The following is a 26,839-nucleotide window of genomic DNA, read 5'->3' on the forward strand; positions in this document are numbered from 1 at the left end:
AACTATGCCCACCTAATGAAGCCGCTTTGCTCCTGTGTACATATTGCGTCCATGCGAGATAGCTAACCTTTCAGTCTCATGATCGACAGGTCGGGGGTTCGATTCCCAACGTTGACGCCTCAATATTTCCTTTATTCCCTTCAACACATGAAGGGTTTCCACAGTCCTGCACTTAACATTTTGTAACCTTGAACTATTAGAAAGTTACGATATAGACGATTATTACGATAGATACGAAACGATTGTGCGACATGTACGAACTATTTGATATGCGATACTGTCATTCGCGCAAGGATGGAAGTACCATTAAGCTGCTTAACACAAAAGAGTCTAGTATTTCCTATCCTTAACGATAGGTGAAACAAACATATAAACTAATTAAATCACATTCCACAGTTCCAATGCTCATTACCTAATGAAAAGCATAGCTTTAATATCCAGTTCAATTTGTTTTTTACGGTCTTGAAAGCATGCGAGATGCAAATGATTTCAATACCGTTCTTTACCGTAACTTTTCGGTTAATTGGACGGACAGATTGCTGCCGGTTATTTCACTATAATTTTCAAATGAAAATTCTAGCAGTATAAAATAAATATTCATTTCAATGAATTATTATTTTTTCCTATTACCAACTAATTTGGAAAAAATTATTAAAACCTTTTAAAAAAATATCTAAAAACTTATCTAAAATGCATAGTACAATCTTGGTCCCAGCATTGGTTAAACAGCATTGACGCTAATTGGAATCTTTTTTGCCCTCCTATTCTAAATTGAAGGAATCGCATTATTAATTTAGAAAATACAGTAAATGAGTTTTTAACATACCAAAGAATTTTTCTTGTTGAAACTCTTAGATATAAAGAGGTTGTGATTACGTATTGAAAAACCGATTTTCGACAAAAGATGAATTACTTTTAATTAGAATGCACTGGAATGTCATTGACATGTGAAAGTTCTTTATACCAAGAAGAGGTTATTCTTTAGAGGAATTCTAAGAAAATAATCGCAAACAGCCCATAAAAACATGCTTAACGAAATAAAACGTTTGAAAATATATTTATATTTCGAACAACATTAAAATAATTTTTCAATTGTTTTGAAATTTTTTCAAAACAGTTCTAGTTTTCAGTTAAATTTTTTTAAATTTATTATTAAATATTATTATACAATATAAAATTCTATTTTTTAATTACGCAGCTACGTATGACGTACGTATTTTTGCGACGTTCCAATATATTTTTAATATTTCTTTTACTTTTGTAACGTATCTACCACTACAATTATTCAATTACAATTTACTAGTATATACAAGACATGCTAACTCGACTTTATGTTGGGGTACCTTTTCATCGATGAAGGTTGACATTGTCGAGAACACTCGTCCCACCTTAGTGACCCATACGTGATCTGAACACGCCTACTTTGACAGGAATCCCCACTTCCATTTGAACACGCCTACTTCGATAGATGGTTCACATTGAACAGTTGTCTTGTCATTTGTGACTGGGACATTGTCCTTATCGCACTGTTGTTACCCAGTCTCAATCACACAATACGTCGATTTGTAAACACTCTACTGCTAATGCCAACACAGAAACCTCCATGTCAGTGAACTTAATACAGCTCTCACGATCTGCACTCAAGGTCCGGTGATCTTAATACAGCTCTCCTTCCTTCGCACTAAACAGCAATAAATTAACTAATGGTATCTGTCCATAGAATTGTATCTCAGGAAAAAATCTGGAGGCGGAGCACTGTAGCCTTGTATATATAATTATTAAATTCCAATTCACTAGTATATAAGGCTTCCACTTCTAAGTCTTCCAAGACTTCTACTTCACTAGTATCTACGACCTCTTCCAATTCACTAGTATATAACGCGATTCTATGTTGAGGTACCTTTTAATAAAAGAAAGTTGATAACGTTCGCCCAACACCTTTACCTTAAAATTACTTTTACCCAAATTTATGATGGGGAAAATCTCAAAATAAAAAATAAATAGATAAAATAAAAATAATTTTTTTTTTTAATTTATACTAAAGTTAAACAATTTTCTAAGCAAAACTGGATTTAACATTTTGTCTACTCGAGATAAATTGCTGTTTTTTGCGGTAGTCACTATGTAAAGCTTTCAAACATAATACGGAGATGTACATTCTTCTCCATTGTGGTTACAGCATCAGAATATGGACAAAATGGCTCTGGGTTCGTCTCAAAAGACAACAAACAAAATCCTTCCTGCACACCGTTCACATTGGTGATCACGGACAACAAACGCACAGCTGTCTTACTGCTTGACAGATGGCATCACTACACTACTTCAACTCTTTCAACAATTTCCTTTAATTCGTTAAGCAAATCTCCTCAGTTTCAAACAACTTCAAAGCTCGAACTGAAAGTAAGACTTTATTAGCAAACGGTCAGACTTTATTAGCAAACGGCGACTGTCTGGGAAACATCCCTAAAGGATGATCCAAAGACATGCCATCACAATTTTTGATCATCTGCAGAGGGGATGAGACCCCAGCTTCAGAATCCCGACGAACTACACGCGAAGTCGAGCACTTTGCGCTTGAACAGTTTAACGAGGACCAATACCGCTCACCCTTGGTTCCTTCTCAGACTAATCAGAATGGTCACCCTCCCGCACACTGACCGCAACCAGTGATGCTTGACTTCGGTGATCTGCTGGGAACCGTGTCTTAACGATCAGTCCACTGCGAGACTGCTATGGATGCATACAATAAGAAATGCGCATTGTTACAAACAAATAGAGTTACTAGCCATAAATCTACTTTTGAGACGCATTGTATATTTATTATAATTCTCTGGGGGGGGATGCCTATCAAAAAATTAAGTTTCTTACGATCCCGAGGTGCCGTAGTAGTTCTTCCTCTTTTGCTTGTGTCAGGTTTCTCTTAAAGAGCTATTTGATAAGCTAATCTATCTTAACTTAATGAGTAATAAAAAAAAATAGGTTAAAAGGGACGTAAAGTGGCTTAGTCGTGGATACAAAGTACTCATCACTTCGAAAGTTTAATGAAATCGTTCACGTTTTGCACAGTATAGCCGATTTCGGCTCTTATACCATTAAACTCTACATTTAATGAAGCGAAATGTCTACGGGGGAATTGTTTCGAACTGACATTGTTGATGATATATCAGCGTAAGGATAAAATCTAAGGGAAACGTCCACAGATGGGGCACGTATCGTCAGATGGGGCAACTTTGTGCAACGAGGGGTGACTTTGTGCAAAATGTCATTTTTTCAATTTTTGCGTCGTGCCATCTGGGGGTATTTTTTTAAGCTCGGTATCAACGGATTTGAGTTGTCAACATACCGAACTAATGGTTTACCAAGAACAGGCAATGTAAACATCATCGTTCTTGAAAAATTGTGAGCTCCAGTTACAAACAGTTTCAAATTTTTTAACGTCGCAAAATCGGAGACTGGAAAGTGTGCTCGGTTGAAGTAATTCTAGTTATCCTGGCCAGGAAGGTAGGTTATACTTTAAAAGCCTTATCAATTGAGATCATGCATAAATGTTTGTTTTTAATTATTATAATGTCAGTTATTTAGTAATTAACAGTTTGCACAAAGTCCCCCCATCTGATGGTAGTTAAAAAAATGATAGATGAGTTTTTATATTAAAATTGTTCCACAGTTTTGTTAGTTACTAAAAAGATACTATGTTTTAGCTATTTGCAATTTAATTTTCATGAATGAATTTTTATTTTAAACTTGATTAGGCCAAGGGAATTGATTATTATTTTACTACTTTAATCCATTTAAATTTCCTTCTGTCTAATGTGAACATTTTAAAAAAAATCTGGAAAAGAGGACAAAAATACTGGGAAGTTGTTGCGCTGTATATTTCGTTTTAAACTCCAATAAAATTAGTTTCCTCTTTTTTGTTTTCCTATTTTGGGTTGCGGATTAATAATCCATTAATTACCTCGTAAATTATTTATTTCGACTCTAAGCATTATTGTTACGCATTAATAAGACAACTAAAGGACACTTCCTTAGTTATTATCAAGGCATTACTTAACAATTAGACTAAAAGAGATAGATAGCGTTTTTCTCCCAAAGCAGTATCGCCCTTTGCAATTTTTATGAAATATTTTTGAAATAATTTCGTTCGTTAATACTTAATCTTTGCATCTTTTAAATAAAAATCTTTGTTAAAGTTATTATCGAGGTGTTTTTCCGCCTCGTGTTTTTCAAATAGCATATCGTATGACGAGCTTTTGAATTGAGAAACAACAAATTAATTGATTCAATAATGTAAAAATGTGGGGCTATAAACTGTTTGTTTGAAATTTGATAGATCCGCTGTGGTGGGCTGCCTCTCAATGAGATTTCCCAGCGGTTTCAGTAGTTCATACAAATTCTACATCCAGCTCTCACCGACCACAGTGCAGCCGTAAAATATCCTCAGTGGTAGACGGATCATGGGGTAGAATTCCTTTGGCGTCGAGTTAACCATGGGAGGTTTCATAGTTTTCCTCTTCATATGACGCAAATGCGGGTTAGTTCCCTCACAAAGTCCTCCACAAAGACTAGTTTCTTCAAATGTTTGATTCAAGAGCTCTCTTCAGGGTTGAGTTCAAAATTACAAGACTACGGAGTTGAATATTAATCGTTGAAAACTCAGAATTTGGTCAGTTGTTCAACACTGCTTATCAAGCAAAATAAAAATTTGGTAATATTTTATATTTTTACCTCATTTTTTTCATTTATATTATAAAAAATATTGAATTAATATCAAAATTAAAATAAAATATCGCATTTTCATACATTTTTCAATAGATTGAACAGTTGATGGCTGTGTGAATGGCATGCCTTATCTCAGTTCTTATTTAAAGTACAGCTTCCTGATTTAAAACTACTGACCTAACTATAAGCGCGTATACTAACCTCAGTGGTTCACTCTTAGAAAAATTGGTTTACAGCTAAATAATAATTAAGTACAAATTTGTTGCAAATTAAAGAAGGTGCTAAATTATGTCACCGTTCAATGAAAACCGTAGTCCGTGTAACGTTAAGCAATACGATGATATAGGTCAAAATAGCACATAGGGGCCGTTCAAAAAGTGCGTACACAAAAATGGAGAAATTTTAAACCCCTCCCCCCCTTCGTACATTACCGTACATAAGGTCTTACTCCCCCCNGCTAAATTATGTCACCGTTCAATGAAAACCGTAGTCCGTGTAACGTTAAGCAATACGATGATATAGGTCAAAATAGCACATATATTAATCATCATAATTTAATCATCTTTTTATCATTTTGGTATTCCTTCAAGATATCAAGCATGCTTTGATTCTTGACTTAGGAGTTAAATTCCGTGTTTGCTTTTTGGGTAAATATTGCTGACGGAAATCCTCACATTTGTACATGTTGGTCATAGTAGGTCGTAAAATAAATTAATACTCATGTATGAAGCATTAGAATTTCTTGCGTACAAAGTAGCAAAAATTAATCATATTTTAAGATTCTTGTTTTGTTTGTTATAGATTTCAGGATATTTATTTCATTAATATTTATGGGGACATTATTTATCGTATTTGTATGTTGTTTATTGTATGATATTTTGCAAAACAAAATAAAATTAAAATCAAAATTTGAAAAAAAAATTTTTTTTCTTCTTCTTATTATTGAAGAGATTGGACTCTTAATGGATGTGTTAGCTCAAATATGATTACATAGTTCTAAAACTAATATTAGTAGTATAAAACTAAGATAATACAGTTTTGTAAAACAGCATTATTTCAAATATATTTAATTTTTTAGAAAGTAATTCTATACAGAAATATTTTTTTTTTAATTTACAGAGAAAAACTGTCAGCTGGTGTGATAATATAAAACCGTTTATTTCATTGAAAAAATATCGTTATTAAAAGCGGGTGCCTGTTTTTTAAGCAGTTAAGTAATGTTATTTTTACAAACAAACTTTGTAATTTTAACAAAAACTGTATCATTTTGACAAAAAATCTCGATAAAAGAACTATGTGGTCGCATTGGGGTCAATACGAACCTAGATCAGAATTCGCATGACCCGACGTGTTTCACGGATCACCACATTGGGAGGCAAGCGGTCTGTCCTCTGAGCCACAGCTTAAGTCCTTGGTTATGCAGAAAAATCTTAAACAGTCTTTAATCTATAAATGCTTTCTTTTTGAAATCATATTGAAATGTAAAAATGCTTAAAACTATATTGGCGCACTCCTATAAAAATGTATGGCAATTTAACTTACCGAAAAATGTTATCTAAAGGAGGATCAGGTAGGATACAATAAAGTCGAATCGCAATTTTATTTTTACGATGTCTAAAACCATAAAATAATTTCTGAAAAGTAAGAAAAAGTATAGAAAAAAATCGTAAAATGAGTTGAAAAAATATAAACTTGTCGTACACGGTAAGCAAAAGCTAGAATTAGAATTGACAGTTTTAATCCGTTTTTGATTGGAAAAAAAAATAGGAAATTTTTTTTTGTGATAAACAGCTTTAAATCGGCAAATATACAAGAAAAGCCTGTAAAAAATGGATTTTTTTTTACAACATGCCGGTAACAAAACAGAAAAAAAACTATCAATATTTAAACATTTTTTTGAGTTAAAATTATGCTTTTTTGGCAGTAGAATTCGCAGTTGTTTTTTACAGTGTAGAAATTCTAGAGAAAACTAAAAATTGGTGTTAAGTCAGTGCTATTTCTCATAAACAGCTCTTGCAAAAGTTTTATTCAAAAACTATTTGCTCATACTTTTATGATTCCGAACTTTAAGCAAATTTAAGTTTCTATAAAGCAAATTATTTATTAATCAAAAAATTCTTTTAATAAAAAACATTTCTGGCAAAAATTAAAATATTCTGAATGAAATAACAATATTTTTAGCCCATTCTCTTTATTTTTGAAAGAAAGAAAGTTGAAAATCAATAAGATACATGGATGAATTGACTCTTTCAATTTTAATCTCCAGGGGGAAAAGAAGAATGCTTTGTCGTTTTCCATTTGTGAAAAATGATTGGATAATATTTTCCGCTGTTGAACAATCGGGTGATATCTTTCACTAGTCTAAATATATATTAGAGAGATTTTTCAAAGGAAAAAAAGATGACTTTGATTTTATGTTTTATTAACAGTGAAGAAAAAGCTTTTCCTTAGAACATTTACAATTCATGAAAAAAAAGTACTTTAGGAATGATATTGAAACTTTACAATTTGTTAAAAGATGAAACAGTGACTATTAGAGAGTTATTCTTTTCAAAATAGGAATTCATGCTGCAAGTCATAAAAAAACATAAGAATTATATTTTAATGTTGAGTTATTACACTATGTGAAACGTCAAATCAGAGTCTATTTGAAACATTTTTGAATAAAAAAGAAAGATATTATGTTTTATTAATAGTAAAAAAAAACTTTTTATTAGGTGGTTTATGAAAAAATGTTAATAATGATGTTAAAATCTTACACTTTTTAATATAAATCGAAATTGAAGTGTAGGAAGACAACTTCACGGCACAGTTCTCAACAACGAGTAAATTATTGATAAGAAATTAACACCATTGACTGCTAAATTTTACCCATTTAGTTCCTTCAACGCTTTTCTTTTGATTGAAAATTGTTATTGCTGTTATTGTTAAGAACCATTGTTTTTAAAAATCGAGGATACATGACACTTTTGATTTCGTTGAAAATAGCTGGATATGCTCTTTATGTAAAATTATTCATGCGTTTATAATTCTTTAAAAAAAAAAAGACCAATGTTTTTTTTTGGGGGGGGGGAGGTTACAAGTGTAGATCCTCCGAAGTTTCGAGTAAAACACTTCCATTCGCAATATTTTTGGTGATATGACCAAAACCATTACTTTGTGTTCAACTGCTTCCACACTACTAATTAAGTCATAAGTACTTTCAGTGAACCTTTGCACCAAAGACAATTCAAAAATCTTCAAAATGTGGCTATTTTCTTAGACGATCAAAATCTACTTGTGCCAACAGTGAACCAGAGTGAAACAACAGTGAGCCAACAGAGAAATATACAATTCTGTGAATATATATACTAATAAAGAAGAAAGGGGACAATGTGGACATTTTTGATAATTTTATCCAAAAAAAAAAACATATTTAATATAGTTTTTTATTTATGAAGTAATTTCTTAAAAATAATTTGAACGAATACTTACATTCTGCTTTATATATGGAATTATTAAGTAATATTTTTAAAAAAGGCTAATTTTGACTACACGACGAACTATGGGGCTAAAGTGGATAAACTTAATAATTTTAGTGTAAATTATTTTAGTAGTAAAAAATTCCTCGAATAATTTTAGTAATGATTAGTACTATTACATTAGTAAATAGTAGTAAGTAGTGATTAGTACTATTATACTATTTTACTAGATAGTACTATTACAACTCGGAATGTTAGACTTAAAATCAAAATTTAAATCAATTTCTATCTTAGCCTTATTGGAGAATAAATATTGACCTTAAGAAGCAATTTGAAGTAGCAAGAAACTGAAATTTTTTAAACCTTTTAAGGTCATTAATTTTTCACTAGAAGTTATAAAAGTTTTAAAATGCAAAAAAGGGCATATTTGCATTTTTTGTACAAAATTTTTTATAAATTTTAAACTGTTAGTGAAAGGTAGCATTCCTATCTTTTGCGTAAAAAAATTACTGGAATCAATACCTCTCTTGCCTGGATAGCAATGTCAGAAGCACAAACATGTATGAGTCATAATTCGCTGTGTTTCAATATTAAACTTAAATAAATTCTTAACTTTTATATGCATCAACTTCGGTGCGATTTCTTTCAAATTACCTTAAAAATTACATCAGAACCATATTATTTGTCTAAATAGCAAACAATACCTTTTACTCGCGTTTTCTTTCTCTGTCTCAGTTAATTCTAGCTAAAGACATACGTTCTCTTCGGGGAAAGGTATTAATATTGGGTCACATTTTTTAAAAATTATTTACTGTTTCCCCATACCTATTTTTGCATTCAATTACTAAGGTACAGGCCTCAAAGTGCATCTAAAAAGTGAATCAGCAACTATAAATCTGTTAATTAATTTTGTTTCTGCTATACTTAAGGTCTCTTTTACACCCAATTTTATACTTGTCTAAATTTCAAGAGGTCAGTTAATGACCTTGACAAAATTTCAGTTTCTGGCATATTTAAGATAAATTTTAAAATCACGCAAAATGTACTGCAAATATACGCATGTCGGCTATTTTTAGGTATTGCTTATTTGTATGTATTCACAGAATTGTATATTTTTGTGGCTTACTGTTTGCACAAGTATATTTCTTCTGTCAAAATCTTAGAAAATAACCTGATTTCGAAAATTTTTGAATGACTTTTGATACAAAGGTCCACTGAAAGTATTTATTTCTCAAAAGTTAATGTGAAAGTAATAGAATACAAATACATACAGTAATACATACAGTATTAGCAGTTAAAAAAAATTTTTGGTAACACTTCAATGTCCTGGAATTCGGCGATTATATTCGCAACAATTGTGTTTTCTGCTCTTGTATTGTCTTGTATTGTATTTCTGCTCTTTGGTAATAATGCTTTCTTGAGAGACAAAAAAAATTTTTTTTTTTTTTTTATTGCAATCAAGTTAAAATAAAAGTATACGGGTCGTTACATTGGTACTTAACCTCCTAAACGTTTTGATTTTTTTCTCCGATATTTCGAATCTACATAAAAATAAATTATTTACACGTCATTTTTATACAATGAACAGAAACGTATGGTCAAATTTCCTGAATATGGTGCAATTTACCGTGTTTCTAGCTCTATAGGAACACCAAAATGTTTAATTTTACCGAAGCGCTTTGGTAATGATTTTAGTAAAATTAACAATAAAATTTGGTTTTATAACATGTGATAAAATTTTGTGAATGGAGTAAAGTCTGGTAATTTTGTCATGATATTTTAATTCCTGATATTTTTATTAAATCTACTTTTCATTTCTATATTATTTACTGAATGTGTGGTAATACGAATTTTCAGTGCATTATATTTTGGTTATAAATACATTATATTTTGGTTTTATTAGCTGGAATTATGTTTCTTACCCGAAATGTCCTTACCATACAGCACGGTAATTTTACCAGAATTTTTTATTTCCATGTACCTCTCCTACATCCAAAACATATTTTGTTACCTTCCTTTTAGACTGGTTTATAATACACAGTATGTTAAATTATTATAAACTATATTGTTGTCAGAACAAACTAAGTATCATTTTTATTTCCTTATTTATTCTCTCAGCCAGATAAGAAAAAAAAATTATCAGCTTTAACCATTTATTGTTTCCTGACAAGCATTTAATTTCATTCGAATGCTGTTTATGAAAGTTTTGAAATAAAGCAACGGAACTAAATTAATGCTCTTTCAGATTTTAAAAGGGAAGCCTCCTAATCATATGCATGATCTACTCTTTTCAATTTATATATTTACATACACTGGTTTATTAGAGGGAATTTAAATGAATAAAAAATGATAAAGGAATTTCACGATGATGAGTAGCGTTATTATCTCATTAAGTAATCTAAAAAATTACTAAACTAAATAATTCTATATAGTTTTAAGATAAATATTTTGAACTTTTTTCTTTTGTGAGACATTGAGAATAATTGCATATTTTAGAAAATGATTCAGTGGAAATGCTTAAAGATATATCACGTAGAAGCAAACAATAAATTTACTGCAATCTGAATAAATAAACTCTGTATCTGAAAAATCTGAAAAATAATAAATAAACTCTGATAATAATTTGTGCTCTTTGAAAAATATTATGTAATTAGTTCTCGCATTTTCTACACTGAGGAAAAAATATGGTCAAAACTACCTGAATATGGTAAAGTGTTTCTGCTTTATGAGAACATTCATGAGAATCTCGGTAATTTTTAACGAAACACTTTGGTAATAATTTTGGTAAAATTAGCAACACAATATGTTTTTTTTTATGTTTAATAAATATTGTAACGTTTTTGTAATTTTATCATAATACCTTAGAGTATGCCATAAAAATCATTTAGTTATTCGGTTAAATTATTTTCCAGTTTTGTATTTTTTACTAAACGTGTCGTAATAAAAACTGTAATTTTAAAAACCTGAATTTCCGGCAAACTATTGCCTTATTAACAAAAACATTACCAAATGAGTGGTTTAAATACTGTATATTTTGGTTTTATATATCAGATTTACAGGTTTTTTTAACCAGAAATTTCATTATTATACAGTACTGTAATTTTACCAGAATTTCTTTCTCTGTCTTTCAATCCCATTGTGTATTCACATCTTGAAATTATAACGCGCCGATCAAAATAGTAATATGCAGTAATTTTAAAAGTATGAATAACTACTAATTGTATATGTAGTAATTTTAAAAATATTAATAACTAAATATATTACAACAGCAGTATAAAAAAGTAATTCCTCACTGAATGATGTTGGTATTTAGACTATACATTTTTAAGGAGTTGGCAAAAATAAATAAATAATTTGAGTAATTTAAATGCTTACATAAAAATACGGCTGTAAAATTATTTTTAAAATGCTTAAATTTTATTTCTAATAATAAAACAATATATATAATTTTTGAAATAAAATAAATTTTTTCAATTTTCTTGAAAATAAAAATAGAAAAAAGCTTTTTTAAGTATCTAAATACATAACGATTGTGATAAAAAATTCAAATGCTTTTCCTGCTTGAATATTACATAAAGTGCTATCTGCAAGCAAAATGCTATTCCCTTCAAACATGAATGTTTGTATACCGTCTATGTTACTTTTTTTTAGTTCTCGTTAAAAGTCAGAAGCCATATTATTGAAGATTCGGAAATCTTTCAGATATTTGTTGTGATAGATGCTTTAAAATTGCAATACACTTCTGCCAAGAGTAATTTTATGCTATGCTATATATAGAGAGGGAAAGGAACTTTCATATCAAAATGAAGCATCGTTTAAATAAAATAATAATTCTGAGAATATTTAATATTAATGAAACTATATAATACCATCAAAATCATTTTTCGAAACTTTACACATTGAGCATTAGTATCAGTATTGTACAGTGTTCTAAATATTTATATTATTTTACTACATGTATATATTATAATTATTATTATTATTATTTTTATTATTATTATTAATTTGATAGTTTACATAAATGTCTTTTGCTATCCCTTTGTCTATGTGGCTATAATAATTCAATATAAGCAAGCACAAATTTTTAAGGATATAATCGTGTAGGTTGATAAAGAGATAGAATCTTTTCTTTGTTAGTATTTACAGTTTCAACTTATTCAAAGTTATACTTAATGTACAGTGCGCACAAAAATATACGAATCACCCTGAATAACTTTTGATCTAATGGTCGGATCTTCACGTCGTTCAAGGTCAGAATCTTCATGGTTCGTGGAGTAGACCTCAAATATGCTAATTAATTAGATCATTTTAAGTTAGGAAATCAGACACAAAAACGTACTCTGAACATACCTACTTTATGATGGATTCGTATTTCTGACCTCAAAAATATAGCGGGCAACCACAATCTGGGAAGTATGATCCCCATGGTTCGGATAGGAGATTGATCTAAAGTTTGGATCCTTAAATGCTAATTTTACTTTCTTACGCATCTAGACAACTTTTTAAGCGAATTGAAGAAATTTGCCAAAAATTATAGATTTCATTTATCTAAAGGTTAGTAAATATTTATTAATTTTTATTATTTTATTTAATAATAGTCGCAGAAATTCTGAATTATAAGTTATGCAATATTTCCCTCATTTTAAATCATGTAATTTTACATGGAAAAATGCAAAATTCCAGTGAGTACGATCGAAGGTTCTTGAGAAATTGAAATTTAAGCTTATGACCTTTTTAAAATTTGAGGTTGAAGTGTGGGGATTTAAAATTTTATTACTAGGGGTGATCCCTTTATTTTTTGAGCTCTGGACGTATATTAGCGCATATCCCATACACATTTTTTGATAATAAAATATCTGCGTATAATTAAAAGGGCATAATCTGATTTATTTCATATTAAAGAAATATTGACAGCAGCGGCGAAGAACAGAGCACAGGATTATTTTCCTTACCTCTTTCGTATGTTCCTGCATTATAAATATATATAATTAGACTATTAAAATGGTTCAAATTAATTCAAGTACAAAAAAAATGGAAATATAGCTCGTATACTCTATACTTTTATGATATTTTGTCTTAATAAATGTGCTGCGAAATTCTGAACCATATAAAGAGTTTTATGTGACAACTCTATGTATTGAAGTATTTAAAAAAGTTACAAAATTTCCCAAAATTTCAAATTTTCTTAAGGAACAAAAGATTTATTATAATAGGAAGCAAAGTTACTTAACAATTTATGAAAACAATAATCTTTAACGATGATACTATATTCTTAGCATGAATATAATCCTTTCTTTAAAGTCATAAATAATGTTCAAAAAACCGAATTTCAAGTTTTGGAATTGAAATACCTGTGAAAGTCTGTTCTCTTGCAAAGTTTGGTAATGATTTATTTTGAAAAGATTTTATTTGACAGGCTTCCACTTTTCTAAAAACTAATAATCTGTTAACAAATTTGACAAGTGGTAAGAAGGTTGGAAATGTTTGGCTAATATTATTATAATTTCATAAAGAACATTACAGTTAACAGGAACTTTATTTCAAACTTGAGACATCTTTCTTCATCTTTCATTGCAGTTTTTATTAATATTTTAATATTTTCTTATAATTTTTTGGTTTAAATGAGAAATTTGATACTAATACCAAGTCAAATGATAGGTGTCAAAGTTTCGAAAAACATATACATATGCTAAGAAATATTTATGAAACATTTTTAAAAAGCATTTAATTTTGCCCTTGCCCTTCCAGATAGTTAACACAGGTGTCGCTGAAATCGATGATGTTGCAAATACGATATGGGGCGTTTTAAAAAACTCTGTATAGCCTTGTCTTCTTCGAAAAGCAAATACATTTGCTAAGAAATGGGCATAAAATATTTTAAAAAAATATTTTATTTTGTCCTTGTCCCTCTATATAGTTAACAAATTGTCGTTAAAAACGATGATGTTGCAAATACGATATGAGCGGATTAAAAAATTCTGTAAAGCCTACATTTAATGTATACTATTGCTTTCTTCGGTTATAGTTATTGTTCTCCATTGCTTTCTAGTCATTATTAAGAGCTGCTTTTGTGGTGATCATTCGGTGGACACTTTAATAACTTTTCATCATTTTTCGGTTTAAATGAGAACTTGTATACTAATACCAAGTCAAATCATAAGTGCCAGAATTTCAAAAACATATACATATGCTGAGAAATATTTATAAAACATTTTTAAAAAATATTTCATTTTCTCCTGGTCACTCTATATAGTTAGCACAGATGTCTTTAATTTCGATGACATTGCAAATATGATTTGAGGGGGGTTAAAAAAATTTGTATATCCTACATTTAATACATACTCTAGTCTTCTTCGTTTAGAGGAATTGCTCTACATTGCTTTCTAATTATTATTAATAACTGTTTTTGTGGGGATCATTTGTTGGACTCTTTATTAATTTTTTATAATTTTTTGGTTCAAATGAGAACTTTAATACTAATGCCAAGTTAAAGGATAGGTGCCAAAATTTCAAGAAATATATACATATGCTAAGAAATGTTTTTAAAACCTTTCTAAAAAATATTTTATTTGGTCCTTGTCCCACGATATAGTTAGCACAGGTGTCGCGGAAATCGATGATGTAGCAAGTACTACATGAGAGGGGTTAAAAATTGCTGTATAGTGTTTATTTAATGTATACTATTGTCTTCTCCGGTTATAGTCATTGCTCTTCATTGCTTTCTGGTTATTAATAGCTGCTTTTGTGGGGATCATTCGGTGGACACTTTATGAATTTTTTTCAAATTTTTTGGTTCGAATGCGATTTTTGATACTAATACCAAGTCAAAGGTTAGGTGTCAAAATTTTGAAAAACATATACATATGCTAAGAAATATTTATGAAACATCTTTAAAAAAATATTTTATTTCGCCCTTGTCCCTCCAGATAGTTAAACAGGTGTCACTGAAATATATGATGTTACAAATATGATATGAACCGGGTTAAAAAATTTTGAATAGCCTACATTCAAAGTATAGTATTGTCTTCTTTGGTTATAGTCATTGCTCTTTATTGCTTTCGAATTAGTATTAATAGTTGCTTTTGTGGGGATTATTCGGTGGACACTTTAATAAATTTTTGGTTTAAATGAGAACTTTGATACTAATACCAAGTCAAAGGAATGGTGTCAAAATTTTGAAAAACATATACATATGCTAAGAAATATTTATAAATCATTTTTAAATAATATTTGATTTTGTCCTTGTCCCTCGATATAGTAAGCTAAAATCAATGATGTTGCAAATACGATATATGGGGATCTTGATCATTTGGTGGACACTTTAATAATTTTTTATGATTTTTTGGTTCATATGATATCTTTGTTACTAATACCAAGCTTAAGAATATGTGTCAAAATTTCGAAAAACACAAACATTTGCTAAGAAATATGTATAAAACATTTATAAAAAAAATTTTAGTTTTTTTGCCTTGTCCCTCTATATAGTTAACAAAGGTGTCGCTAAAATTGATGATGTTGCAAATACGATATGTGGCGTTTTAAAAAACTCTGTATAGCTTTGTCTTCTTCGAAAAACGAATACATTTGCTAAGAAATATGTATAAAACATTTTTAAAAATATATTTTATATTTTCCTTGTCCACCTATATAGTTAACAAATTTGTCGCTAAAATCGATGATGTTGCAAATACGATATGAGGAGGGTTAAAAAAATCTGTATTGCCTACATTAATGCATACTCTTGTCTACTTCGGTTATAGGCATTCCTCTCCATTGCTTTTTAATTATTATTATATATATTATAGATTTCGAAATGCCAAATTTGTAAAAATTGATAAATTTATATTGAACATTTTGAAAAAAAAGGAAGTAATTAATGTTAGTATAAATATTTTAAACGTCTTTTATATAACGTCTAATGACAATGTTTGTATAACAAAACGAAATCTTTTGACAGAACTTTATCCAATTTTATTATTTATTATAGTTAAAAATTTACATTATTATGTTACTTATGAAGAAATTAACATTTCAATTATGAAAGACACTTTGAATGCTCAATAAAATCTAGATAAAGCCATCAATATGTCAACATTGGCTCCTATGTACTTGTATTGTTAGGATGTTATAGTTTTTTATCTCTTCTCTTATCTGAACTATCTGTTAAAAAAGGAAAGTGTAAGCTTTTGTTTTGATTGCTGCTTGCAGCAACAAAATTTCATGCACGACATTTGATCAATTTTATGGTAACGTTGTTTTTCTTTCATAAAATTAACACAGTAGTTCTATAGTAGTAAACGGAGAAAAAAAATTTGGCAAAATCACTTTCAATAAAAAGGATTGATTATATCAAGGAAAAATTTTTGGTGCTTGAAGATATTATTATTTGTTGAAGAGGTTCGGTGGATTAACATGAGTTGAAGATGTAATTGGTGTATTTCCAATTGTCCATATTTTATTTCGGAGAGATGTAGGCAAGCAATTATTTAACAAAAACCATAAATTGCTTAACACTAGAAAGACTGAAATACCTATATTGCCCAAAAGCAGTCAAAATGACTGCATTGTGAAAGAATAAGTAATAAGCAAAGACATTTGCTTAAAATTAATGTTTAATATTTTTTATATTATTTACAGTTATATAACAAGTTATTAGTAAATATTAACAATAGACAAAATTATATGTTGTNAAGAAATTGTGTCATTATATACATCATTGTTTTTCTAATTGAAATTAAAAAGCAGTCAAAATGACTGCCTTAGGCAATCTAGTGTCAATAAAGAGTCAAATTATAATAAATAAATAAGAATTATTTTTTGAAATTTATGTTGAGCTCCAAAGTAAGAATTTATATCACTTCATTAATATTAATATACATTATCAAATTATAAATTAATAAATTTAGAAAATCGCCCAGAAGAAGTAGGGCTAAGCTGGCTGCAGGGCTAAGCCTAACAGGACACCTCCGTTCACCATGAAATCAAAAATGTGAGTGATGTGTACGTTAGTATAGTTTTCGCTAAAGAAAGTTAAGGAATCCAGGTATTGACTATTAATTGATTAAATTTAATACCAAGGCTCTTTTTTTTCAGCCTTACACATTCAAATGTGTCGGCGGAAAAAACGCGTGCGAAATGACCGAGAATTTTTATGAAATCAAAATATGAGCAGCCATATAACGGTCTTCAAATTCTATGCTAATGTGTTAGGCAGATGTAAAAGGAATCTCTAAAAATAAATTTTATTCTGCACTCAATTCAAGTCTGTAGTATAAAAAGATTACAGATTTTATTAATGATTTTTATTTACTCAAAACGGATTAAGTATGATAATAATTTGGTTTTTAAAAATTAGGAAATATGTAATGCATATTTTAGCATAACAATCACCATACGTGTATGGTATAAACATTTCTAGTGAACGAAAGAACAATTCTAGGAATTAAACCAAAATATAAGGTATTTAAACAATTCATATGGTAATTTTACCGTTTATTGCTGGTGCGGGTTAAAGGAAATTTTGCTTTTTAAAACTATGGCTCTTATTACAATACATTTAGTAGCAAATACGAATCATAAAAGTAAATTTAACCAAATAAATGGTTTTTATGCCATGCTCTAAAATATCACGATAAAAATTGCCAAAATGATCTTCAGAATTATTAGTCATTTTACAATTTATTTGGTAATTTTAACTTTTTAATGTCTCTGCTTCCTACCTAATCGATGTAACAATCTATTATTTACACTTCAAAGGTTTATCTAAAATGCAGTATATTTAAATGGTTGTTAGAAGTTAGATGACTGTTAATTATTTCGTATTCTAATAAAATTTCTGAATCATAACAAGGGCTAAAGGGACAAGAATGATGGCTTCAAATGTTTAATTAAACTGTTTTAAAGATACTAAACTCAAGTATATCATACTATGGTGATTATTTTATCCATCTTTTCTGAAGTAGTGAGATTTAATTATTTGTTTGCGTACATATGTTGGTTTCTTTGTAAATACAATCTACAGTTTAATATATTTTTTCAGTTTGTGAAACATACGTTTTTTCGATAGCCATTTTTTGCTATGATTCGACGTTTCAGTTTTACGTAAATTTTATGAATGCCTTGTAAAATTAATATGTATTTTTGAAGAGAAATTTATGGTTCTCTTCTACCTGGGAAATAATTATCGGCTTAAATTTGTAGTTTAATGACATTAGTTTTTATAATCGGTTATTTCTAGTAGATATTTGTCTTTTTTTATTTTACATTAATGGAATTAAGATACATTTCTTATTGATTAGTAGTTTTATGAGGAAATAAATTTTATAATTAACTATGCCACATTTCTTTCGCGAATTTAGATAAATGTGCATGCATTCGTTATTATTGCAATCAATCTGAAATTATCAAATAGTAAAATTAATAAAATAAAAACTTTATTTTTTGTTCGTTGCTGTTTGGCTAGACGCATCTACAATTTAGGTTGAAAAGAGAGAACAACGTGCTAAAATTCGCATTCTTTAGAGTTATCATTTTGCCAATGACACGCATTTTGGAGAGCTATTTTTTCTTCATCTCTCGAAAAAAATTCTTTCTCCGAAACTTACTTATGTTATGCGCGAGTGAAAAATGTCCATTAGTCTTTGTCTAGTCTGATCTTTCTTTTCCGAGATAAACTGCCAAAACATTTGCACAAACAAAAACAAAAAAATGTTCGTTATGAAATCAAGCATTTTAAACATTTTTCAAGCAATCTTAATGTAATTATGAAGTGGGTGTTCAATTTGTATCCTGATGTAACCCCAAGTCAACTAAAACGAAAGAAAACAAGTTCAAACTTAAAGCGTAAAAATAATCGGTTGATTTTTTACCAGTTCATGTTAAATTGACTATGTAATGGATTTAAAAAAAAAACTTCTTATAATTCTCAAACTTTCCCTTAATTATTTTATTCCTCTTCTCTTTTCCGGTGATTGTTTTAAAATTCGAGATAATATCTTTTGAAATTGAAATTAAAAATATATGATATGTTTTGTTAAAAAATTTTACTTTCATTGTAGATGTAGATTAACTTAAAACTAAAAAATGCATTTGATTCCTTCACAATAAAAGATGGAACTCGGAGATTATTCATTCATATCTTTAATTTGTGTAGCTTTGAAATACTATTTAATATCATAATTGGACCAACTGCAAATTCTAATAGAAACTACAAATTTCCAGAATTTACATTAAAAAATTAAGTTCTAAAAAATAATGAAATAAGAGAAATTACCGTTTTCAATGTATGACTGTTTAGTGCTTTGTAATATATTTATATGCTCTGAGATTATTTATACATAAATTTAATTTGTGTAACTTTGAAATTCTATTTGTAATCATAGTTTCACCATGCGCTGACTCCACTACAAGCTATTAGTTTCTAGAAATTGATTTTAAAAGAAACAATTTATAAAAAAAATAATCAATTAATAAAAATACCGTTTTCGAATGTTTAGTTTTTTAAAAGCTCTGTAATCCACTTTCTATGCTCTGAGATTTTATGCATAAATTTAATTTGTGTAGCTTTTAAATACTATTTTTCATCATAATTTTACCATTTACTGATTCTGCTGGAAGCTATTAATTACCATAAATCACACTTAAAAAAAGTCTGAAAAGTAATTAATTCATATAAATTACAGTTTTCAAATGTTTATTTCTTTAAGTTCTGTAAATGTTAATTGTAATGCTAAACTCTGACCAATCCTTAAAACTTAAAACTAATATCTAATTTACAGAATTGAAATTTCTCCGTAATTTACTCAATTTTAATACAATCAAAAAATTATTATTTTTAAACAAAACTTTACGCAGAAAGTATACAAAAATATGCGAAATCAATGGCAATTATAGTTGAGCAAAAATAATTTTAAATATCTTTTAAAAACATCAGTAATTTCTCTACAATTGCTTAATTTCATTTTTGCTTTAATTTTTTAATTCGCCGGTTGCCATATCAATAAATTAAAGGAAACTGTACAATTTTATAAGTATAAACTTTTATTTTTCGTTTGCACTGAAAAAAAAAAGTATAGTCAAAACTGCCAGAATATGGTAAGTTTTAACTTGTTTTTGGCGCTATGGGAACATCCAAAGATTAGAAATTTAAACTGAAGCCCTTTGGTAATTATTTTGGTAAAATTAAGAATAAAATATAGTTTTAAAATCTGTGACAAAATTCGGTGATTTTATCATAATAATTTGCTTAAAAATCATTTATTCTCTGAAATCTCTGAAGTTTTTTAATGTATACTTACTATAACTTTTAATGTTTTAATGTAAACCAGTCATAAACCAGCATTTATTATTTTTGATTTGATTTATACTTTTGGACGTCAATATTTTCTCTTAATTGGGTTGCCAATGACTCAAAGTTCAAATGACCTATGAAAGCACATATGTTTTACTGTTTAATTACGCTAGTCTCATATTGATAAGAAAAATTATTTGAAAGAAGAATCTGTAACAACCAAAATTTATAAAAAAAATATCTTTTGTTTAAAAGAAGTAATAATCATCTAGTTCAAATTGAGAATAATGAAGCTGCGTATGGTCAAAGTCTGAAAATAACAAAAATAAAATATGTCATTGAATTTCTTATTAACAAAAGCTATATGAGATCTATTAAACGACGCTTAATTGTTATTTTCATTGTTCATGTTTTTCAGAAGTTTACTTTTTACTTGAATTAATCTTAGTGAATATGAAAATATATTATAAAACATAGATATATTTAAGATATGTTTTAAAAATTTGAATTATACTAAACAATAAAAAATCAGTTCTTTTTTGAAATCTTTCAACTGTAGCTAGTTGAAGGAAATCCTTTTCTTTAAGCTTTAATTTTCTAACCGAATCGTTTAGTTTCAAAAAGATTGTTTAAAAAAATATTATTGCATAAATATGCATTAAATTTTTAAAATGGAATGAACTCCGCTTACAAAACAATGCGGAGCGTAAGCTCCTAACACTAATGCCGTTTCATTCTGAGAAAGATTTCTGCAATCCGTAAATAAAATTGAAAAAGTTTGAAAGGAATTCTCAAGCATGACATTTAAAAATAAACGAAAAAGAAGCAAAACGAACACCGTAGCTAAGCTGGAAACACAAAAGGTGCAGAAGCATTTTTCACTTTACAAAACCATGACACACCGTGAAATTAGAACAGCGTTCTTAAACGTAGGCAGCCAAAAAGTTGTATCCGTGAAAACATCTACGGAGAAATATATACTACCGCAATAATCTCACCAAGAAACAGACTAATTGGCTGGAAACTCTGGGACATTTTTAGCGGTAAAGGATTCACAGATGAAAGACGAGCAACTTCTGCTAGTTCACTGCTCTTCTCTAGGTGAGGATTTTTTCTCCTTTAAAAAAAAAAAAAAAAAAAAAAAACGCAGGATTTTCATCCAACAACAGGCCATACCGTTGACGTATGAATAAAATAGGGGATGAAATGCAGTTATTTCGAATTAAGTAAGATAAAGAGAGTAAATATTATGACAGAAACTTGTTTAATATCCATATGGCCATTTTGAAAGATCTATGTAAAAACATAGTAAGGTTTTTTATGTAAATGTTTTAAGTGCCTGTTAGTATTTGACCACTACAATACTTGTGTAAAGGAATACAGACAATATATTGTGATAAAAATTTTATAGAGACGTGTTGGTTACTAAAAACTGAAATTAAATTTCATTCTTTCTTAATAAAAATTATGTTTTTTTTTCAACCTAACACATTTTAAATGTATGAGAATCAACAATTTAATTCGAGTCAAAATTTACAATTATTACAGTTTACTTTAAACATATTTCATGGAAAATAATATTTTAAAATAGCTATCAGCTAAAATGTAATTAAAACTAGTAAATTCATTTTTTTCATCGTAACTTCATTAACACTTCATCTCCTCACATTTAAATGCGTATATATGTTGATATATTTATAACAATATATAATGTAATGTTCTATTTGTACCTTTGAGTCGGAAAAAAAACTTAAAGTGACTTTTTGAACTCGTATTTAATTTAAATTGAATCCAATTTTCTTTAACGCAATGGTAAGAAAAAAAAAAAGAAAAAAAGTTACACGTGTCGTCAGTGAAACTTGTATTAAGGCTGTTTTTTAAAAACTCCGTTTATGTTTTTTTTTCTCTCTTTTTTGTGAATTATATGATATTTTTATAAATGCTATGAATTTGCTACTGTTACTCATGACAGTTAAGTCAAGTTTAGACTATCTAAAGCCAGCTCTGCCTACGCTTCACTTATTTTGAAAATGGCTCATAACGTCAGAAGCCACAGTTTTGTGAAAATGAAAAGCGTTTGCGCTAAAATCTAATATTTTAATATTTAAAAACTTACTCCAATGCTGATTACCGGGGCTCATAAAAATTTACAAGAACTGAGAATAGGACAGTGATTGTGATAATTTTCATCTAGGGAAAGATATGCCCTAAATTGGCGATTTAAAAAAAAAACGTTTAATAACTTAATAAAGTTTAAAAGTTTATAACTTAACTAAGTTATTTGTCTGTTCTAAAGTTCAGATAACTCTTCACGACAAGATTATATACATATTTTAAAATCATGGCAATGCTTCAAGTGTAAGACACTTAAACTACTGCTTTTTTATTTCCATTGGCGACAGAGCTTTAAAAAACAGTGATTATAGTCTGTATCACGACACTTCTTTAACGGAGAAAAAAAAGGACTCGTAGGGTAATAACATTTCTGGTAAAAGAAACCATAAATAAACCAAAACATACTGTACTTAAATCATTCATTTGGTAATCTTATCGGTCGCCATGGTAACCATTTAACAGAAATTCTGATTTTCAAAATGATACCATATACCACACCAAGTTCTTATTATCATACATTTAGTAACAAATACATAACTGTAAAGTAAATTTAACTAAATGAATTAGTATACTAAATAATAAGGTACCAAAATGTTCCTTAGAGCTGTGTCTCATTTCTCAATTTATTTGATTCCTTTTGATGTTTCTTACCAAATAGAATAGTAATAATCTGTTTATAATTTTATGACTTATTCAAAATAGTGGTTTATTAATATGACTTACTGGAGACTCCTTCTTATTTTAATCTCTATTACAACTAGAGAGCTGGCTTGAAATATTAAATTAAAGTGTTTTCAGATATTTCAGATTGTTTTATCCACCGTTTCCAAAAATCAATGCCAGTAGTTTGTTTGAAATCCAGAATGAGAGGTTTGTTAATTTCCATCCCCTCCCGTTCTGTTAAGCCTAGTTCTAATTCTCTCTAGTTACGCTCGAAATTTATTGGTTAAATTATTGCTTGAATTTTCTCTGGACGCCAATCTATGATTTACAAATTTGTTTAAATTATTATTGATTTCTTTTTAGTTAAAGTGTTATCTTACACCAACTTGACCAAGTAATATAAAAGAACATTGGTGTAGTGAAACATCCAAGAAATATGTATGAGGTTTAAATACACCACTTTGGTCTAAAATAGTTGCCTTTACATTTAATAGTTGCCATGCCATTACTTTGCGATAATCAAAAAATTTGTACAGTGTAGTGCGCAAAAGAAATGCGCATTTTAAAATTTTTTTTTTCGTCATAAAAAGCTTATATTGCATACTTTTGAATTCCAATGTCTCTCAAACTAATTAGGTATCATGTATGAAGTTTATATCCTATCTCACAAACGTATGTGTTAAAAAAAAACTTAAAAATAGAATCACTTTAATGGCTACGTTGAAAAAATATTTCGTTTAAAAACGAGTATATTTTAATAATATGTTCACCCAAATTCTATCAAACAATAATTTCAATTTCGCAATTTTTTTTCATAACTTATTGCACAATAACTATAATCTTGTACTTAAAAATGTATTTAATTTTCCTCTACGTCCAAAATGGTGGCAATTATACAATAAAATTTTTTACAGTGTTGTCTTTGGTTAACTGTATTGTATTTAAACATATCTATTTAAAATCTTTAAGCATATCGATTTTAAGCACATTTAATTTATTTAAGCTGGTACATCTGTTTTAAAGTAGTTCTTTTTTAGTTCGGAAATTAATGAAAACCATATATATGTATAATTTAAATTGTATTACATAATTTAACAATTAATTTTAACATATAATTAACAATTAATAACAGGGATAACAATTATCTACTTCTAATTTAAAATTATAATAATAATTTTTAAACGAGTTAAGCATTAGTTGAGTGTATTTTCTTTTTTAAACTTGTACTTAAGAGACAATTATAGCATTTAACAATACTTAGAATATTGATTCTCGCATTTAAATATTTAATATGTTGGCATCTCCTAAGAATTTTACTCAATTATACATAACCGCAAGATACATCGTTTGAAAACATTTAAATGCATTGATAATCTAAGCATCTCAGTTGGATTTTATTTTACTCGTTTAAGGTAAATTAAGATATACAACTAATTAGTAAAATTATCTTCATGACATGATATTTTTGAAAACTAATTCTTCTAAATAGTTCCAATATTTAAAGCTACAACAACATGTTATTAAAAGTTTTAATTCAAAAGAGAATTGGAGATTCTGCTTTAAAATTTAAAACAAAAATTAATGGTGATTATTGATGCAAATAGCAATTTGACCTGTGAAACGAATAAAATAATAGGACTTTGTTTGATTCAGTTTTTAAACATTATCTGGTATTTACTTTAGAAGAGCCGTTGATAATAATAACATTTTAAAAAACTAACTTAATTAATTCAACACTCTATTCCCCAGTTTCAGTATAATTTTCCTTCTTTTGTTACAATCTCACCCTTTTTAAATTGTAGAGAAAAATTATTGCTTGTATGAGGTTAATGTTTAAAAATGCATGAGGCTGAAGAAAAATTTTCTTCCCAAATTGTCAACAAGCTAAAAGAAATGAACCAGGATATGAGACTTACAATGATTTAAAAACTTAATTTAAACCTTTTAGCAAAAAAATTCGAAGATTTAAAAAAAAAGCATCCAAATATATCAATTATCTATTTTTAATTTAAGATTACAATAACAGTTTTTGATCAAATTAAATATTAGCTGAGTGTAATTTCTTTTTTTAAACTTGTACTTAAGAAACAATTATATCATTTCACAATAATTAGTATATTGATTCTCACATTTAAATATTTAGTATTTTGGCATATTAAAATAAATATTTAATTTAAATATTTAGTTCAAAAATTAATTTAAATATACATTTATATTAAATATTTAATTTTCTTTCACAAAAAATTTACTCAGTTATATATAACCGCAAGACACGTTGTTTTCTGCTTATTAGTTTAAAAACATTTAAATGTATTGTGATAAACTATAATTTATGCATCTCATCAGAACTTATTTTACTCGTTTAAAGTTAATTTAAAATGCAGAACTAATTAGTTAAGTTAGTTACATGACATGCGATTTTTCTAAAACTAAATCTTCTAAATAGTTGAAATATTTCAGACTGTAACAATAGTTTTAATTAGAAAGAGTTTTAATTGAGAAGTCGGAATTCGAATTTCAAACAAAAATTAATGGCGATTATTGATGTAAATAGCAACTTGACCTGCAAACCGAATAATATATTAGAATTTTGTTTGTTTCAATTTTGAAACATCATCTAGTATTTACTTTAAATTTGCTGTTGATAATAATATTATAAAAAAAATTACTAAATTAATGCTAGGAAATCCATTGCCACTTTTCAATCTCGCCATTTTAAAATTGTGGAGAAAAATTAATCAAAGCATTGGTAATGTTTTAAAACACATTCCTCCAAATTTAGAACAATGATTAAAACAGATCCTAAAATAAATGCACCAGGATATGAATTTTACAATAATTTAAAAACCTAATTTATATTTAGAAATCTTAGGGGAATTCTATCTTAGGGGAATCTATTAGAAAAATAAATTTGTTTTAATTTAGATGATAAAATGCAAATTTTGTTTAGCGAGAAACTAAGATAAGAAATTTGCATAATTGCATTCCGATCCAATAAACTGTACACACAAAATAATGATTAAAAAAATATTAATTAAACTACACAATTAACTGACACGTGTTCTACAGATACAAGATTTAAAAAAAAAATTAAAAATATTAAATTTGATTAGAATTGTTTTGTTATAATTTAAATTTATTTTCTAATCTCTGAAAAAAATATAAAAATGATATTTGAGCTTACCGAAGCAGTGGATTAATGTTTATGTGAAACGAAAGAAACATTTTCTCCAATCAATAGCATAAATTTTTTACTTTAAATGAATTATTTTAAATCTCTAAATAAGTAGTCTTAAACTCTAAAAAGCAAAATTTGAAGAAAATCAAGCACAAATATTTGAGATTATTTCATTGTAATATTAAATGACCAAAATAAGAACTTTATTTGCACTATACATTTTGAATTTTTTTATCTATAATATTTTATTTTGCTTTGAAATTAAAAAAAAAGTATTATTTGAAAGTGATTAATGATCCGAAAACTAGGACTTGATTTCAGTGGATTTAAAATGCAACACAAAACTACTCTACGAAGACAACGGGATAAGAACGGTTTATATATGTCCATAAAAGTTGAAAGTCATTAAAA

The 26,839-nt window shown here is 28.1% G+C and overlaps 1 protein-coding gene across 3 annotated transcripts in view; it reads left to right on the forward strand.

Annotated features, from left to right (window-relative positions):
* Window positions 1–26,839, forward strand: part of LOC107455242 (neuropeptide CCHamide-1 receptor-like) — a 323,522-nt gene that overhangs the window by 82,907 nt on the left and 213,776 nt on the right. Inside the window, exon 1 of one of the 3 annotated variants that reach the window (XM_071187545.1) lies at window positions 21,072–21,573. The exons of the other annotated variants lie outside the window; for them this stretch is intronic. The gene's annotated coding sequence lies outside the window, so the exon portion shown is untranslated. Of the gene's footprint in view, window positions 1–21,071; window positions 21,574–26,839 lie in introns of those variants that run through there. 3 annotated transcript variants of the gene reach the window in all.

This window comes from Parasteatoda tepidariorum, chromosome X1 (genome assembly GCF_043381705.1).
Source record: "Parasteatoda tepidariorum isolate YZ-2023 chromosome X1, CAS_Ptep_4.0, whole genome shotgun sequence".
Lineage (NCBI taxonomy): Eukaryota > Metazoa > Arthropoda > Arachnida > Araneae > Theridiidae > Parasteatoda > Parasteatoda tepidariorum.